Raw genomic sequence first — 20589 nt, forward strand, 5'->3', positions numbered from 1 at the left:
GAATTCATGTAAAATAATTTGAAATTTTTCTTCTTCCCTTGGAGCAATTACTTAGGAACACTTCATTCTTGTAACAATTCTGATTTACAAAATGGCTTTTAAAAGAAACAGGTAATTGATTTAAAAGTATCTGATATAAGAGACTGTATGATATAAATAAAATTAGGGAGAAAAATACTTTTGGATTTTTCTGTTTCCTGATTTAAAAGATAAAATAGAATACAAATTCAACCAAAATGTTTGGAGACAATGGATCATTCTAAATGTGTAGCACTAATAGTAAAACATTTATCAACAGTATTTCCTATAATTAGTGGTACTTTAAACTTGTATGACAGTATGTTATTTTTTTTTTTTTTGAGAGAGAGAGATTTTATTATAGGGCATGTGCACTCACCAGAGAGACAGAGACAAAGAGACAAAAAGTGAGAAATCACCACCCCCCCCCCCCAGGGGGAATGACCATGCCACAATCCCTTCTACTCCATTCTCCTCTTGAGATCTTGGGCTCACACACATACTCGGCATAAATGTTAAGCCACCCGGGTCCCGGACTCGAACCGTGCTCACTATTGGGAGCTCAGTAATAAAACCATTACACCAACTGCTGATCTCAACAATATGTTAATTTTTACTACATAGGTTCCCACCTCCTCTTTCCAAAGAACAAATTACGCCAGAGTGTAGAATAACCAAGAAGCAATAAGTTCTAGAAAACAGGAAGGAAATGTATTTCATCTCACAAGAAATGTCCAAGTTCTGTGTTTTGTTACAACTGCTTTAAAGCTATTAGGGCAAACAGTCTTTGCCATGTTCAAGTACAGATTTGAAATTTAGAACTTCTACTATGTATTGGTGTAATAGCAGAAGTAAAATCCATGAGATCTTGGCCCTGCTCAAGGGAGCACCAAGAGACCTGAGGGCCAAGGTACAAATCTTCTCAGGTCTACCCTAGACAGGGTCCTCAATGTCTATGCTTGTGGGAGGCCTGCACTGAGCTGGCCCAAAAGCTAACCTTAGGGTCAGCCAGTGGCGTGGTGGTTAAGGTGGCTAGATCCCATGTGGGCGACTGTGCGCGTGAAGTCCTGGACCAGGCAGCCTGAAAAACATGCTGTGTGTGCATGTTTGCTGAGAACCCTGAGAGGAGAATGGAGACTGCTGTGTGGCCATGCCCCCCGGGGGCGCTTTCTCACTTCCTTTCTCTTTCTCTCTCTCTCACTTTTTCAAGCTCGCTTATACATCCTGTAGCAAAATAAATAAATAAAAAATAAGAGCGAACCCTAGTGCTCTGTACCAGCTGGCTATTAAATAGACTAAATATATTCCAGCCATGGTAGGGAACAAAATGTTTACTGGTTGCCACTCAATACTAATCAGCAACGCAGCTGAGAGCTACTGTATTTACAGCAATAACCTGCCAGGAATCCAGTGAGGCAGGCCTCCGAAAAGGAGCGAAGGGATTAGACTACATTTGTTTACTCTGAGATTCCCAGGAGAATTATTTTCAAACAAAATTGGACCTGAAAATAGTCAACAACACCAGGAAATCTGAATCGCACTGATCTTCCCTGAATAAATCCGTAGGTCTGTCTTTATTGCTTTATGTTTTCAAGTTAAATCCTAGGGTTGCCAGATTTTTCCTGGGTTGACATAGATGTAGCAATATTTTTAAGTGAAAATCTATTAGAAAACTATGACAGAAAATTTTGGTCAAAACTGTGTTCATTGTCTATTTTTAATAGACGTTAGTTTGCTTTGCAAGGAAACATACACTCTAGGTCAATGAAATGTAATACGGCGGTATTTATAGATATTTATTTTGATAATTAACAATCATCTCTTGCTAAGTGCTTTTCTTAAGCTTGTGCACAGCCTATTCTATTTTTTAAAAAATACTTATTTAAAAAACTTTGGAGAGGTCAACAGGTGATGTGGTGGTTAAGATGCTGGATTCTCACATGGTTGACCATGATTTGAGTTCTAGACCTAGTGACTTGAAAATCGTGCCAGGAGGATGTGTATGTGTGCCTAAAATCCCAAGAGGAGTATGGAGGAGAAGGGATTGCAGCACAGCCATTCCCCCAGGTGTGATTTCTCACTCTCACTCTCACTGTTTCTCTGTCTCTGTCTTTCTCCCTCTCTTTTTCTATTTCTGACAAGTGTACATGCCCTGTGGCAAAAACCTAATCACACGTGTACTTACAAGAGAGAGAGAGAGAAAGCACCCCCAATGGAGCGTTATCATGCCACAATCCTTTCTCCTCCTTTCTCCATCTTGTCAGGATTTGGGGCATATGTGTGCATGCACCTGTTAAGGCCAGGACTCAAACTCATGGTCAGTCATGTGGGATCTGGCATCCTATGCATAGAGATTAACCCCTACACTACAAGGCAGACCTTGGGTATGGCCTGTTCTACTCTGAGTCTCATTTCACTTGAAGTCATGCTTTTTCATAATGACGACCTTGGGCTAATGAAGAGAGAGAGAAAGATACAAAATGACCAATTTAGCATTTATGTTTTGTTACGATGGTAGATATAAAGCTAAAAGTTAACTCTGCCGTAGAGTTACCCCAGCTGATCTTGCTCATGAGGTTCAAGGAAGGGATGGCATTAAAGACTGACTTGCCACCCTCGCCCTTTTCTTTTTCTATAGGGCGCATAAGCTCACTGGAGAGAGAGGAAAAGTGAGAAAGCATCCCACAGGAAAGGTAGTCATGCTGCAATCCCTTCTTCTCCATTCTCTTCTTTGGGTTTTAGATATACGAACACACACTCTGTGTTTTTCAAGTCGTCAGGTCAGGGACTCAAACTGTGCAGTTGGCCAGGTGGGATCTAGCCACCTAAAACGTCACTCCACCAGCTGGCTTGTCCTCCGTTTTTGCAAATGTAATTGCTGGATCGTTTCTTTCCTACAATATGGTTACTAGGGAAATGGCAAGGGGATTATTCAGATGTCCATGGGAAAGGGAAAGTAAGAGAAATAGATTAGAACAAGAATAGGACTAGAGTATGGAGTTTCTATTTATGAAGACATAGGGGTAAGAATTGAGCAGGTTATATATTGAACCCTCACAAGTGAATGTTGAATTTCTTTTCTCAAAATGTTACTGCTTCATTAAGTTATTTAAACACTCAGTCTATCACCAATGAAATTTTAATAATTCAGATGAAAGCCAGCCCCATAGCACAGTGAGTAAGCCTGTGCTTTGGGAGCTGGATACCACATGGCTGACTATGGTTTGCATTCTGGTCCCAGCAGCTTGAAAAACTCACCAGGTGCCTGTACATACACACGCAAAAGTCTTGACAGGAGGGAAAATAGAGGAAAAGGGTTTGCAGCCAAATCACACCCCATTGGCAGGTGGTTTCTCTCTCTCCCTCTTTTATCTCTTTCTCTCTCTCTCTGAGCAAGGACACACACCCTTTGACAATGAAAAAAAAGATAATCTAGGTTATAGCAGAGCAAGGAGCTTAATCTGTGTAAGAATAATGTGTCTCCCAAAATACTTTAATGACAAGAGCACAAAGACATCTTTACTAAGAAATAATAATTTATTGCTAGCTTCTAAACAAGTCAAGTGCATACAATGACTTGGTGGTAAAAGTAGTAAGCATATTCTGGTTAATTTTGCTGTAAAATTAAAACTACTCTTAAGAATAAATCTATTGGGACCAGCAGTTGGCATAGTGGCTATGTCTCTGGACTCCCATGTAGTCAGCCATGGTTCAAGTTCTAGACCCGGTGCTTAAACTCACACTGGGTGCATGTGCATGCATGCCCAAGATCCCAAGAGGAGAATGAAGGAGAAGGGATTGCGGCATGGCCACCCCCCTCCCCCAAAGGATGATTTCTCTTTTTCCGTCTCTCTGTTCCTCTCTGTCTGTTTGGCAATCGCACACACCCTTTACCAAAACCTCTTAAAAAAAAAAAAAGAAGAAGAAGAAAAAATTTATTTAAAATACCTTAATAAATAAATACTACAAATGGGCACACTAGTGTGCTTACTGGCCACTTAGAAACACTCTTCACTCCCATGCTCAACATCATGCCTCACTTTCTTCAAGTGGTCAAGACACAGTGTGTAATGGTTAGTGAGGAATGCTAAAGCAGACCATGTGAGTTGAAATCCTGGTTTTGCCACTTTCAGCTACTGGGCAAGTTTTTAATCCTCTGTGACTAATTTTCTTTACATATAAAGTGAGGTATTTGATTTATCTACTACTCCATAACAAATCATCCCCAAACTAAGCAGCTTAAGTAATTAATATGTATCATCTTAGTGTCTTTGGGTTATGAACTCAGAAGCAGCTTAGCAGAGTGGTTCTGATTTTGGGTATCTTCTGAAGCTGCAGTTGTGGTGGGCTGGCCACAGTCACTTAAAGAACTCCCATGGCGGCTTATTCCTGTGATGCTTGCTGTTGGAAGGAGAAGTCCAAGGAGTTCCTCACTTCTTGGAGTCCTTTGTGGGCTGCTTGAGCTTCCTCACAAGATGGTGATGGGCTTCCTCCAAAATGGGCAATTCCAGGGTGCAAGATGGAAGCTCAGAGGGTTAAAGGTCTCCCAAGCTCCTTAAGGCATTGGAAGGAGTTCACTAAGTCTCTGTGTCTCCCTGGCACTGGGTTGACTCAAGGTTACATTGGTGCCTTAATGGGGAGGCTCATAAATCTCCAGGTGCCTCGGACACTCTTGCTCCTCCTCCCTTTTTCTTTCCAAATTAGTTGGTCCTTTCTTGACTTCATTGAAGATGGCTGACCTCGTATTCTACGTTTTTGCCTTCACACATAAAGATTGTAGTATCTGTCTACAGTTTGCACCAGAACTAAAGACAGAACACATCACAGACTGTGGCAGCAAGATATGACATCCAGAGATAACAACAAAACAACCCAAGGACCATCAGGTGGATCATGCTAATTACCCATCCATAGCCCTCCGGCTTTCTGTAAGTCCCAGTCAAAGCTCCTTGCCCCTACCCTTTGGGGCAACTCTTCACATCTGGCCCTTTTCCTGCCTTTGCAAAGGGAATAAATTCTTGTCTATCCACTCTCTGTATGAGTTTGTGAATTCTTTCACAGCCCGCGAACAAGGCCACCCCAACATATCACAGAGAGCACCCTAACAAAAACCACAGTTTCTTATGATCTAGTCTCGGCAGTCACATTTGATCCCTTCTGCAACATTCTATTAGTTACACAAGCCAGCTCTCCTCATGGCAGGAAGGCATGTTATGAGCATGAATACCAGAAAGTGGGGATCATCGGAGACCATCTTGAAATCTGGCTCTCAAATAAGAATAATAACACCTAGACTTCACAATATAACATATTCACTAATATAAAGCATTTAGGGCTTTTTTTGATGTGAAAGAACTCAGAACTTTGCCCTATTATGATAATTTTTACTTTCCATGATTTTCAATTCTCCTTTCCTCAAAGCTAAGTATTTTCATTCAGATAATCAGCTATCTTTCCCTTTAATTGATGTTATTAGAACAAAACAGCATTCTACACTATTCTATATTTTATTAACTTCTAATCAACTGCCTATTTAATATTTCACCTAGATAAGGCAAAGGCACTTAAATTCAACCAGGCAAGATCATGATATTTAGACCTTTAATGCCATCATCCTCTTTCCTTATTTTTAAAGAATTATTTATTTAACTTAATTAATTAATTAATTAATTTCAATTTGAGCAGAGAGAAACAGAGAGAGAAAGATAGGACAAATGAGAAAGCAAGCGTCTAGGTCCATGATTTGAACCACACTCGACCATGCGGGAATCTAGTGCCTTAATCACTGTGGTACTCGGCCCTGAGCATCCTCTTTCTTAATGAGGGACCACCACGTACCGAGTTACACGTGAGTAAATCCCTGGACTCAGCCTTACCTCTTCCCTCTCCCTGTCCCTGATATCTATTCCATAACCATGCCATCAATCCAAGGCACCAAATATCTTCTAACCCCATAATAACGACCGTTGTTCAGTAACACTCATCTCGCCTGCACTCAGACAGTAACTTGTAGCTTTCTGTTTTTGCTCTTGGCTCCCTCCAATCTATTTTCTAGCCCAAAGCCATATCCACATGTATTTCTATAGAGTAACCTTCTCTGACTAGGTTACATCTGCTTACTATATACTTTGGTAGTATTTACCACTCACGTCTATTTGATTTCATTGCAGTGTCATTGCATTAGTAAGGGGTCTTTAGAGAAACAGAACCAGTAGGATGTGTATGTGTATGGAAAAAAAATGTGTGTGTGTGTGTGTGTGTGTGTGTGTGTATGTGTGTGTATACAGAGAGAGAGAGAGAGTTTTTATATATGTAAAAAAAAAATAGACTGGTTCATATTATTATGGAGGCTGGCAGGTACGAAGCGCTATGATTGGCAAGATGAAGACCCAGGAGAGCTGATGGTGTAAGGTCCAATCTGGCAGGCATAAGACTCAGAAAGAGCCAATGTTTCCATGTGAGTGCAAGCCCAAAGCCAGGACAAACATCCCAAAGTTCTGGCACAGGCAGGCATCAATAATTCCCTCTTATTCAACTATTGTGCTGTGTTCAGGTCTTGGATTGACTGAATGATGCTCACTCACATAAGGGAGAGCAATCTGCTTTACTCAGCCTACCAATTCAAATGTTAATCTCTTCCAGAAACATCTTCACCGTCACACCCAAAATAATACGTGTACTCCTTGGCTGGTCAAGTTGACCTATAAAATCAAACCATTACAGTCATCTCCAGTGATGTCCATAAAACATGACCTGTATTCTCAGTGCCAAATACTAAGAGATTCTCAATATATATTGGTGAATGAATGAAGAAAAAAGCTTGTTTTTTATCAATATGATTAGTATATTTATTTTTCTTTTTTTCTCATTTAATCAAAAAGAACATAGTTCACTGTATGCAGTACTATGAAATTCCTGTATGTAAACTCAGCCATTGCTGATAAAGAAACATTACCCTCTACTCTGTCCTATCAAAAGTGTTCTGTAGATATAAAGATATAAATGTCCTTGCTCTTCAACATAATCCCTGGTCAGTCCCCTTTACTTTTCCAGGCAATCATCAGGTGGTAACAAATTCTCTCATTTTAGACTTTTTACAAGCCCAATCCAATTTTTTTTTTTTTTTGGAGAGGTTTTCGCTATAGGGCGCGTGCGCTCGCCAGACAGACAGAGAGAGACATAGAGACAGAAAGTGAGAAATCACCCCCCGGGGGGATGGTCATGCCGCAATCCCTTCTCCTCCATTCTTCTCTTGGGATCTTGAGCACACACGCACACGCGCCCAGCATGAGTTTTAAGCCACCGGGTCCGGAACGCGAACTGCGGTTGACTACGTGGGAGTCCAGCGACATAACCATTACGCTAACTGCTGGTTCCCCCAAGCGCAACCTGCTGGTTCCCCCAGTTTTTTTTTTTTTTTTTTTTTAGAGAGGTTTTTGCTATAGAGCACATACACTTGCCAAAAAGACAGAGAGAGACAGAGAGACAGAAAGCAAGAAATCACCCCACCCCACTCCCACCCCCGGGAGGATGGCCATGCTGCAATCCCTTCTCCATTCTCCTCTCGGGATCTTGGGCACGCATGCACGTACGCCCAGCATGAGTTTAAGCCACCAGGTCTGGGACTTGAACCATGGTCGACTACATGGGAGTCCAGCGACATAGCCATTATGCCAACTACGGTCCCCCAATCTGATTTTTAAAAAGTCCTATCTACTGTAATATCAAGACAGAACTGTCACCCAATACAGAGTGTCTCCCTCTTTAGCACTAAGGGCCTCAGGCTTGGAGAATGACTGTGGTCAGTTTTGTGGCCATTTTCTTTCTTCCTCTGCCTCATCTCACATTTTCTAGCTACCATTTTGAGACATACCAGCATATGAGAAAAAAGATAATGGCTACAAAGGTCTCGTCAGTGATAAAGCTGACGTCTAGCATTGGTGAGCTCAACAGGGCAGATTCCTAATTCTGTGGGAAGTAAAAAACTCAGGGGCCAGCAGGCGTGGAGGTTAAAGCAGCTGGGTCCCACCTGGCCAACTTCACAGTTTGAGTCCTGGAAAAAATACTGATTTTGGTGGCTTGAAAATCGTGCCGGATGCATGTGTGTGCATGCCCAAAGTCCTGAGGAGAATAAATCAGAAGGAATTGGAGCATGGCCATCCCCCTCAGGGGAGGATTTCTTACTTTCTCTCTCTGTCTTGTTTTCTTTTTTTCTGTTTTGTTTTGTTTGTCTGTCTCTGGTGAGTGCACATGGCCTATAACAAAACAAAACAAAAACTCAGACTTCAGAAAGACTTCATTTCAGAGGACTATTGTGCACACAGGGGGTGGGACTATTTCAGTGTGGGATGATTAAGTCGACATCAGGCCCTACACCTGGGCATAGGTAAAAAGGTTAAGCTTTCCGTTTAGTTTTCTTCAAGTTGTCATCACTTGGTTTGAAATGAAGAGTAAACATCCTTCACTGGAGAGTTGTTTCTTTCTGGTACCTGGAAGTTAGGTGGGTTGACTAACTCAGGCAGAACAGATTTGGGAGCCACCATTTTGCAAGTGTGGTGTAGACAGTGTAGCTCTTAAGGCAAAAGTCCTTAGCACCTAAGGTTCCCAACCTCAGCCAAAATTCTGAGTGAAAGGGACACTAAAATGGGCCTGGTGGAAAGTTATTCACTGAAAATGCTTGAATGGTATTTATTTTTTCGAAAGAAGCATATCTTTAATCTTGAGTCACTTGGTCAGCATCTCAAAGATGTGACTCAGGAGAGGAAATTCATTCTTTCCAATTGCAAAGTTACGTTTATTCTTGTTACACAATAAGACATTTAGTGAATGAATGACTGGAATGACGAGAGAACTTTTCCTTGAGCTAGCACACATCTCACTTTAAATATATCTGCTGTTAACTGAACAGAGTAAACTTAGCTCTCTATAGTTTACTCATTTAAAAATATATTTTTAAGTTTATTTTACTTATTTCTTAAGAGAGAGAGAGAGAGAAGGGGAGAGAGAGGGTACCCAGAATGGGGTCTTGTCATTCCGTGATTCTCTCCTAGCCTCCCAGCCAGCCAGCATCATGGGTGCACCAAGTGTGTTCAGGTTGACTTGGGATCGGACCTGGGTCTCCCCTATGGCTCCAGTATCAAGCAGCCATGCTCTACCACCTGCACCACCACAATTGGGTGTTATATTCTTAATCTGACTGCTCTAACAGTCAGTGATTGATACCTTGATCTTAGACTTCTCAGCCTCCAGAACTGTGAGAAATAAATTTCTGTTGTGTATAAATTTATACCATTTTGCTATAGCAGCCCAAACCAACTAAGATAGCATTTGAACTACTATCAGCTGCTGGTTTTTATTTAACATAAGAAATTCATTTTTTTAGTCATTAACCTTGAACATATGTTCTCTTTCAAATCTAAGATCTTATATGCCAGAACCTGAAAATCTAAATGGAGCTTTAAATAAGACTTGAAATAAATAAACAAAAGGCACCTTATTTGAAAACATGTACTATGCAATTTATTAAAGAGTTACTGAATAATAAGCAACTCAAAAGTTTGGCAAACTGATTGAGTATTATATAATTAGTTCCATGTTTGCTTTTCCAATGCATTACTCCTCCAGATTCTCATTCAGATATTGGCAATAATTTTGCTACCCCTATTTGGGAAATTCTGTGAACAGAAATAACATAAACAGTATAAAATAAAAATATGGTCAGTCGTGTTTCCTACCGTCCATGTGATCCTGTGAAAAATTTCAATAGTACTTTGGTGTATATTTTTTCAAGTTTATTTATGTATTTCTTCCATGACAGAGAGAGGGGGACTGAGGGAAGAGAAAGAGAGAAGAAAGAGGACACCCCAACAGGGCCTTCATGTCATGATCTACCCTCAGCCCCTCCCTGCCTGGATCACAAGCACATGTATATGTGCCTGGAATGTAGAGAGAGGCCTGGGAACATGAACCCAGGGCCTTCCTAGGTGGGTCCAGCATCACTGAATGTTGCATTGTCACTATGCCACCATCTGGCCCTGCATACACCATTTTTCCCCTTATTTATTTATTTATTTATTTATTTATTTATTTTACATGTAATCACTGAACGTCTTCACAGCATACAAAATGACTTCACCCAGCATGAATATACTACACATTAGTCCAGTTAAAGATATAGCCAAACACATTATCATCAGTAGATAGTTTTCCGTTTTTGTGTCCATTTAATACTCTGCTTTTATTCCCCCTTGATACTCTCCCTTTTGTCCCCTCCCATGATTTCCCATCCTCCTCTCACACTGTCTCTAGTACCCACAGCTGCTCTCCATGCCTTTATACCTTCCAATCTTTCCGTTTCTGCCACAGAGTGCTGACATTCTACATATATTAATTGGGGACATACAATGCCTCTCTTTCATAGTCTGGCTTGCTTTATTTGGCATTTAATCTTCCATATTTGTCAAATGCTAAGGTCTCATTTATTTTTTTAATGACTGAGTAGTATTCCATAGTGTGTATGTGCCACACTTTCTCAATACATTCGTCTGTTCTTGGACATTTGGCTTGATTTTATGTCTTAGCAATTGTGAATAATGCTGTAATAAACATGGATGTGCAAATGTTTTTCTGACTGAGTGTATTCCTATCCTTTGGGTTGATACCCAGGAATGGAATTGCTGGATTATATGATAGTTCGACATATACTTTTTGTTTTTGTTTTGTTTTGGAGAGGCTTTTGCTATAGGGCGCATACACTTGCCAGAAAGACAGAGAGTGACAGAGGGACAGAAAGTGAGCACACACACATGCCCGGTGTCAATTCAAGCCACCGGGTCCGGGACTCAAACCGTGGTCGACTACATGGGAGTCCAGCAACATAGCCATTACACAACTGCTGATCCCATATACTTTTTAGAAAATAAATACAAAGATACTATTAAACTCTTCATTTATTCAGTAGTATGTTCCTAAATACCCATTGAGGGGCCAGCACTCTGTTAGGTGCTGAAGACACAGTGCTAATGAGGAAACCTCTGCACTTTTGGATTTTAAAATCTCTCAGGAGTGAAAGAGGTTTAGCCAAAATCATGTAAATCATTAACCTCAGATGTCACAGAGTAGCACTTCTATTGCATTCTGTTGGTAAAAGTGAGTCACCATAATCATCCCAAATTCAAGGAGAAAGGATGTATTGGGGAGTATTGAATAACTTCCCAATATGGATATGAGTTATCATCTCCGAGACTTCTTTGTACCACTTTTATATTAGTTGTAGCCTGTTAAGCTCTTACCTTCAACCAGTCATTTGCTTTATTTCCACAACCACTACCATGATCCAAACCACCATCACGTCTGACATAGGCTCCTATCCTCTCCTTACTTCCAACCTTGTCCAACCAAAATCCTTTCTCTCTTCAGCAATGAGAAAGATCTTTTTAAAATATAAGGTATTTTGCACCCTCCTTGTTAAAATACTCATTACTTCCCAGCACTCTTAACATAAAAGTGAAACTCCTACACAATTTAGCTCCTATCCTCATCCTGGCTTCATTTCCTATCTGTCTGTTACTGTTCATCATGTCCTAGCCATGGCAGTCTTTTTATTTTTTTTTTTGCCCTCAAACATGACCGATTCTTTCACAACACAGAGATGTTTCTAAAATGCTTCTTTGCCTAGATGACAGCATTAGAGTCTCATATGCATCAAGTTTCAGAACAAAGGTCACTTCAGAGAGACGTGTCCTGCTCAACTCACATAAGTGTCACCGGCTACTTACCCAGGTAGTATATATCACATTACTCTATTTATTTCCTCCACAGCATATGAAGGAATTGTTCATTTGCTTAATTATTTGGTGCTGGCTCTTCCTTCCTTTCTCTTTCTCCATTCCCACTAAGCCAATCTAACTTTAAGGACAGGCATTTTGCCCTATTTATTCCCAAGAATTGGAATACAGTGGATGCTAAATAAGTATTTTTGAAATATCTCACATACCTAGAACTATACCTGGGACACAGTGGGTGTTCACTATTTGTTAACTATTGAATGACGGAAGGCCTCAGTCTTGCTCCATGCCTCTAAGCAGTCTACATGGTAGACTACCTTCTTGAATGAAGTAGTGTTATAAGTTACCTGCATTAGTTTCCTAGGGCTCCCTTAACAAAGAACCACAAATTGCTTGGTTTAAAATAACAGCAATGTATTTTCTCATAGTTCAGAAAGTCAGAAGTATGAAATCAGGGATCTGATTGCCTCTGAAACCTCTAAGAACCCTTCCTTGTATCTTCTAGCTTCTTGGTGGTTGCTGAAGTTCTTGCTGGTGATGGCTTGTGGATGCATCACCACAACTTCTGCCTCTATCATTGTATGGCATGTCTTTGTTTAAATTTTCCTCTTTTAAGGCAATTAGTCAGTGGATTAGGGCCCACTCTAACCCAGCATGAATGCCTTTAAACTTGAATACACTTGCAGACCTTTTAAACAATGTCGTAGTCACAAGATGGGGGTCAGGACATCAGCATGCCTTTTGGGAGGTAGAATCTAACCCAGTACCTAACACGATATTCATACTAGGCATACCAATGGGAATATTCTTTCTTAATTTTCACTTACTTGTGTCTCCTATCTCAGTTTGCTGCTTTAAGTTGAGGCAGTTCATTTAACTGAGGTTTTCACACCTCCAAGCCCATCCAAACCTTTCTTCCTGAGGCCTGAAGCCTTTTGAGTTGATATTGCTGGCTCTCAGCTGCTATACTTTCCGCAAGAGCTACCATTAATGCGCTAGAACCATTTACACATGACATATACCATATTAGATCCCTAAAAAGATTTAATACTCATTCTGGTGGTATAGTTTAATTGCATCATAAACTTTTTGTTGAGCAGATGACCTAATCTAGAACTCTAATTACTATTTATAACACTGCATTGCTTTCCTTAGAAATATTGATTTGTACATATATAAATTACAGTTTACCTCTGGGGATGGAATTGTATAGATAAATTGGGAAACAATGAAAAGGTAAAAACGATTTAAGAATCAAATACCAATGTGATGGTAACATAAGATCCCAAGGTGATACACAACAGGTGACATCTAAAATAGCTACTGCTCCGTGGATGGGTATTGTACTCTAATAACTCCAAATCTAAGGAACAAAGTAATAACACGTAATTTTAGTCAAGTCGTGTGATATGGCAGTATCTTTTCTTTTCTTTCTTTCTTTTCTTTTTTTTTTTTCATTGTCAGGCCTGCCAATTGCTTTAGAACCACAAACATGGGTGGATACTTTTTCTCTTAATGCTAACTCCCGAATGGGCTCCTAGCTAATAAATTCAGCAAGCTAGCAACTCACTCAGTTCTAGCAAAGGAAACCTTAGGACTGGGGTTTTCTTAGTGAACAACCTTACTGAGAGAGAAAGCAGTGGTATGGTTCACATGGAACTGGTCACAGGAGTTTTGGGTGTTTGTTTACTGTAGAGAAGAATCGCAATACATTCTTCTGCTGTTAGATTAACAGGGGAAATCACAGAGGATGTTATTCTCTAGTACAGAACATACCTCCTAAGTGTTCAGAAGTGACATGTACATGCTGTTGTTTTTTTTCCCCTTTTTTTTAGAGAGGTTTTCGCTATAGGGCACGTGTGCTCACCAGACAGACAGAGAGAGATAGAGAGACAGAAAGCAAGAAATCACCCCCCAGGGGGAATAGCCACGCCGCAATCCCTTCTCCTCCATTCTGCTCTTGGGATCTTGGGCACGCACACACACATGCCTGGCGTGAGTTTAAACCACTGGGTCTGGGACTCGAACCGTGGTCGACTATGTGGCAGTCCAGCGACATAGCCATCACACCAACTGCTGGTCCCCATGCTATTGATTTTTCATAATAGTGGGCATTTGCTAGATGTCTGCACTGAATCAGTAGGGTTACTTTACATAGTAGACTACCTAAACAGTCAGGGAGACCCTGGATCCTTAAAGTGGAAAGGGAAGGCAAGATTAAAGTGTTTCTTTTAATTACCTACAAATTTGAAAAAAAAAAAATGACCTATAAATAGTAGTCTTTGTTCTGAATAAAGAAAACCTTACGTGAGAAAGATGTGTCAGGGACGCTCATATAGGAACAATATTTTCCTAAATTACTGCCTTTCTGAGTAACAAACAATAATTCACACAGACAGTACTACAGACTTTCTGTCAGGCCTTAAAACCTCTCGGAGCTCATTGTTCTGAACTGTAGGTACCATTCCTTTCGCTCCAGCGTGTTCCCACCAAGCAGGATCCAGCTGCTGATAAAAATAGCACACTTTCCCTCAATAACTCAATGACTACTCTCTGCAAACTGTGAATATATTGTTTCCTGGAGGACAAAACAGTCATCCTTTTTACCTCTGTTCCTATGAGGGAGTGTGCACTCACCGGAGAGGGACAAAGAGAGAACCCCTGGGTGTGGTCACACCCTAATCGTTTTCCCTCCATTTCTCCTTCCCATCAGGACGGTGGGTGTACACGCAGATATACCAGATGTTTCTCAAGTTGCCAGACTGGGGCTCGGGCTGCAGTAGGCCAGGTGGAATCTGGCATTGCATGCACAGCCCTCTGTGCTATGGGGCTAACTCTGCCCTGTGTCTTGAACTGGATCTTTAAAAGGGTTTTGGGAGTCCATTTCTCAGATGGATATTTCTATAGATGGAGAGAGGAATAGTATATTTACATTTGTGCATCAAATTTTCCTCTAGTACCTAGGGTGTGAAAAACCATCATCAGGACACAAGCACATGTACTAGGAAGACGGGTAAGACAAAGGAGAGATCGGAAATAGTACAACTCAGGGTAGAGCGTGAAGTGTGTTCTGTAAGAGATTGAATCAAGGTAGTTTCCTAAATAGAATTATGTCATTTCTAACAGGGTGGATCTGAAACTTTAGCTGATGATGGGTAAGATTTTCAACATTTGGAAACAGAGGAACCAGCTCTGGAGCTCAGCAGTTCAGGAATTGGATCCCACGTGGCCCTCGTGACTAGAAAAACATGCCGGTGCATGGGCATGTGTGTCCCAAATCCTGACACGAAAGAGGAGTGGAGGAAAGGGATTATGGAGTGACCACACTCCACTGGGAGGGCAACAGGGTAGCTCGCTTTCTCTCTCTCTCTCTCTCTCTTTCTCTCTCTCTCTGGCAATTTTATGTACCCTTGGCAATAAAAATCAAAATAAAAAATTAGAAAATAAGAATCAGAGAGTGGCAGGCAAGAAGGAAATAAACTTCTAGGCAGGCTGAAAAGCAAGCAAAAGACACAAGGCTGGGCCACTCTGGACATGGAGTTACCAGCCTCACCTGGCAAAATGGAATGGTCAAGGCAGTGGCTGTGCACCCTCAGAAGCAGCCTGAACCCACTTGGCAGAGAACCCTGAAGCCAGGCCATTGGGTTGCTATTTTGCATATTCGGTAGAAGACAGGGGAAGCAGAATGTATTATCTGAGCCGGGATAATTCTGAGCTGAAAGACAGCATGGTAACAATTGTGCCAGAGCAACAGCATATCCTGGTACTGTACTGGTCAACCTAGCAACTGGGAACTGCAAAAAGAGGGGCCTGCAGTGAGTTCATTGAAGACAACACCACAAGGAAGTGAGCAGGCAAGGGGCAGTGGGTTAGTTTTCTGGAGCTGCCACAGGAATGTACCACAAATGGGGTGGCTCAACAGAATAGGAACATGTTGTTTCACAGTTCTGGAGGCTGGAAGTACAAACTCAGAGTGTCTGCAGGGCGTGCTCTCTCTGGGGGCTCTAGAGAGACTTCATCTGCTCCTGCTTCTGGTGCTGGCAGTGGCTTTGGTGTCCTTGGCTTGCTGACATTCTGATCTCAGCCTCCATGGTATTCTCTCTATTGGTTTTACATTGCTTCCCTCTGCGTCTTCCCTCTCTCTTTTTCTTTTTAAAAGAATTATTTTATTTAACTTTATTGATTTATTGATCTATTTTAATTTGAACAGAGAGGGACAGAGAGAGAGAAAGTGAGAAAGCAAAAAAAAAAAAAAGCTGCAGATCTGGGACTTGAACCACAGTTAGCCATATGAGAGTCTGACGCCTACAACCACTATGCCACCTGCTGGCCCCTCTTTTTTTTTTTTTTAAGAGAGATTTTTGGTATAGGGTTCATGTGCTCAAGGGAGAGACAGAGAGAGAGAGAGACAGAAAATGAGAAATTATCCCCCAGGAGGAATGGTCATGCCATAATTCCTTGTCCTCCATTCTCTTTTCTGGATCTTGGGCACACATACACAACTGTCCTGTGTGAGTTTTAAGCCACCAAGTCCAGGACGCGAGCCACGGTCTACTATGTGGGAGTCCAGCGATGTAAACATTAAGCCATCTGCTGGTCCCTCTCTGTGCCTTCTCTTACAAAGACACCAATATTATTGATTAAGGGCCCCTAGCCTATGTCAGCATGGCCTCGTCTCACTGCAGCACAAAGATCCCACTTTCGACAAAGTCACAGTCTGAGTCCAGGAAAGGGAGAAGTCTTTGGAGGATAGTAGACAATGTAGTCCAAGCGCCAACTCAGAGAACTTTCAGTGACTCAAGGAGAGCAGACAGGAAGGCAGGGGCAGAAGGGTGGTGGGAAGGGACCGGGAAGGGGGGTGCACTGAATTTTGCTTACTTTGCAGCTTTCACCAGGGTCTGGGAGGGTGTTTCAGCACTGAGGATAAACTCGAAATGTTAGGACTAGGTTGGAAAGCTGCTCCTTGCTTCCACCCAGTCTTCTCAAGTCTAGGCTTTTCTCTTCCTCTTCGGGAAAAAGAGAAAAAGTTAAATATTAGAAATCAAACAGGGCTTGAAATTGGGAGGTGTCAATTCGATTCTTGACTTCACCTTAGGCAAGCCATTTGATCTCTAACTCTATTTCTTCCCTCCTACGGCAAGAGGCTGGACTCTCTCCTCATCTGTGAAATGAGGATGTTGAGGATGATCAGTAAGCCCTTCTGGCTCTGAGTGGAACCTGTCCCTTTAGGAGGAAGTGGTAAAACTATGCACACCTCTCTCTGCCAAGAGGACAGACTTTCATTATGACTCTACCACTGCCATCTTTTAGCACAAGTATCTACTAGGTGGTGTTCGTGGTACAGACAGTAGAAACTGGCTCTCTCGAGCAGGACGGGATTTGCTGGACAGCTATTGAGAGCTAGTGTCAGGATCGACTTAGCGAATCTGATCACCTTCCTTTCCCACGCACCGTCCATATTTGCATCACATGCCTCAGAGTAAAACTCCTGGGTAAGGATCTATTTAGGTGAGTCACAGACACATATCTTAACTGTGCTGGGCGTACGTAGGCCAAAGACGAAATTCCCCCCCAAAGGGAGACTGAGTTGCTATAGAGAGAAGGGTTGGATAGTAGACCCATCAAGAAGAAAACACATGTCTACAACCAAGAAGTGCTTGGAATTCAGCCAAGCGTGGAAATTTTAGTAGTATATTTAGACACTCCTATCTGGACACTGAAGCCATTTCTATATTATTAATATAGTTATCACAACTATTTTAATTTAGTGATTAAGAGCTCATATTCTCGAGTCACAGAAACCGAAGCCTGTCTGGATTTGCCCAGAGTAGCTGTGTGGTTTGGGGAAAGTTACTTACTACTTACACACTAGAATTCTCGGTTTCCTCATCTGTAACATGGGGATGATGGCAATACTGACCTTATATGATTATTGTTTAAATTAAGCCTTAATGTAATGCCTGGCTCATAAAACATGTATCATGCAGTGTAATGATGATCATTGTGGACAGAGCCCCAAGTGGTTTTCTGAATGATCTCATGCAGTCTTCACAGGTATTTGATGTAGTTAATATCAGAACTGCTCTGTTTATTACAAAAGTAGGAACTGCGATTATAACTGAGACACTTGCTTAAGGTCACATAGCTATATGAGCTGTCAAAGCTGAGGCACTGGTCCGGTCCAGCTGTGCCAGACTCAGACAGCCCCCGTCTTGACCTCGCTATCAGTCTCCTGGAGCAGTCAAGCTGGCCACCATCCCATACGGCCTGCTGCTGCCTTGGGGCTCACTAGCCACTAGCACAGTATCCTGCTCAGTGTTCATTGTCTCCTAAGATCCAACGAGGGCGTGCTGGCATCTCTAGGAGGTGAGATCGAAAGGTTTGTGTCTGTTGGTGTTTCTGTTCCAGTCTACATTCTGCTATTTGCTGTGACTAGGTATTTGAGAACTGAGTTGCATTTAAATCAGGGTAATAATAATGGTAGTGGCTGATTAATAAATTCAAGAAAAAAATAAAGATGACAGTGGTCAGTCTGGTGAACAGTGCACAACAAACATCAACTTCGCTCACAACTGGTATAGAAACTGATGAAGTCACTTGATGATCCAGCTTTTCTGTTTGTTTTTTTTAATTTATTTTATTCATGATAGACAGCATATGTGTGTATGAGAGAGAGAGAGAGAGGACTGAGAGAGAGAGAGAAAGAAAAGCACCCTTAGCGGGATCTTATCCTCCCTTGATCGCCCTTCCATGGCCCTCTTGTTCTATTAGAATATGGGCATGCACCCACCATCTAACTGGGGATCCACCCACAGTTGGCCGTGTTTCTTTCACCACTCCAATTCCGTTTGCTACTGACCAACTTTTCTGTTATTATTGTGTTGTTGGAAAAGTCATGACATATGTTTTCTATGCAAAATGTGTCATGACTCTTCCGACAATCCAATAATTCAGGTATTGTGTTTAGATGAGTGTCGTATATTGGACATTTAGGAGAATTAAGATAAATTATCTTGACATTTTAGGAGTTTATTTGCTCCATGAATGAGCAAGAGAGGCAGGGCCTCCCATTCCCCTGCAAGGGTCGAGGCCAATATCCAATCCAGCCTCAGCCAGCCACGAGGAGCCCAGTGTGCTAGGGAAGGTCTCCAGTTTTATTATTTATTTATCTTACTCATAATACAGAACATGTACATGTGTATGCAAGATACATATAATATATGCTCTCTATATTATATATGCTCTATATTATATTTATATATGGCATATATGTACTATTTATTCGTATATCATATCAAAGTAAAAAATTCATTGTTACCCATTCTCTTTCCCCAGGCCTTCAGCTCCTCAGGATCCCTTGAAGGCTATGGAGAGGAACTGTCCCGGGGTTATTTCAGGTCTACCAGGCTAGGGTCCCAACTGCAATTGGTCATATGGGTCAGCACTACAGGCCACTTCCCACTGGGCCCAGAGGCTGGGCGTCAGGGAGGTCCCGGGAGGTGCAGTGTGAGTCTGCCTGGCAGAGAGAAGAGTTCTGCAGATGCACTGTCAGACCTCTGAACTTTAAAAATTTTTGTTTTAGGTTTTTGCCATAGGTCAGGTGTGCTCTCCAGAGATAGACAAAGACAGAGAGAGAGAGAAAGGAGAAACTCCCCCGCCCCCAGGTGCAATGGCGGTGCTACCATCCCTTCTCCATTCTCCTCTCAGGATCTTGGGCATGCACTCACATGCACCCAGTGTGACTTTTCAGGTTGCCAGGTCTGGAACCTGAACCACTATTCACCGTGTGAACCACTACTACACCACCTGCTGGCTTTAGCCTCTGGACTCTTAGTACTAATGTATTTATTGAAATATAATTCAAGTATACATTCCCAAATAACTTGTAGGGCTTTTCCTCCTAGCCTTATTCTTTCTACTTTCAGTTTTCTTTTGAAAAGGTCCATCCTATTCAAGAAACACAACTTTTAAAGCCCATAAATTCTTAAGCTAGATTTTAAAAAAGAATTGTTTTATTTATATTTATTTTGTTATTTTAATTTGATCAGAGAGGGATGGGGTGGGGAGGGTAGGGGGAAGTGAGAAAGCAAGCCACCAGGTCTGGGACTCAAACCGCAGTCTACCATGTAGGAGTCCACCGCCCTTAATCACCATGCCACTTAAACTACATTTTAAGGATACTTGTCTTCCCCAAGCTTTTAAAAAATTATTTATATTTATCTTTAACTCATTTCATTAAAATGAAATAAAAATATTTGTGAACAAAAATCAAATTTTCTAGTATTGCTATACATTAGGTGAATATTCTCCGTTTCTGGAGAAATGAGTCAGGTTACCAACATGCACTTTACATCACACTCCGTCGGCTTCTGCAGCACAGTGAACTATTCTTAAAACCCCTGGGGGCGGGGAAGCCAACTGGGAAAGTAGATGTCCCGAAACAAGGAACGGTGTTTTAAAGTGAATTTTCACGACGTAGCTAGGGAAGGTGTGGGAAGGGCTTCCCCACTTGGGGTTCTGCGCGGCGAGCCGGCCCGGCTGTGCTGGGCCCCCTCCTCCCGCGGGGACCAGCGGGGTCCCGCGCGCGGAGCCGGAGGGGGCCAGGCTGCAGACCCCAGGACCCGGGCGCCGAGCAAGCCCGCTGGGTCGAGGACCAGGAGAGTTTCCTTTCGGCTTTAGCCAGCCCCCCCCCCAGCCCCCCAACCAAGAACCAGAACAGAAGAGAGGCCGGGCGCAGGATTGGCGCCAGCGAGCACCGAGGAAGGGGCCGGGCGGGGACGCGGTC

General features: G+C 42.1%; 1 protein-coding gene across 2 annotated transcripts in view; it reads left to right on the forward strand.

Moving 5' to 3' along the window:
- The window catches only part of SOCS6 (suppressor of cytokine signaling 6), a 106558-nt gene that overhangs the window by 48054 nt on the left and 37915 nt on the right, over positions 1 to 20589 (forward strand). The gene's annotated exons all lie outside the window — the stretch shown is intronic.

The sequence above is a fragment of the Tupaia chinensis genome, unplaced genomic scaffold (genome assembly GCF_000334495.1).
Source record: "Tupaia chinensis unplaced genomic scaffold, TupChi_1.0 Scaffold000206_1, whole genome shotgun sequence".
Classification (NCBI taxonomy): Eukaryota; Metazoa; Chordata; class Mammalia; order Scandentia; family Tupaiidae; genus Tupaia; species Tupaia belangeri.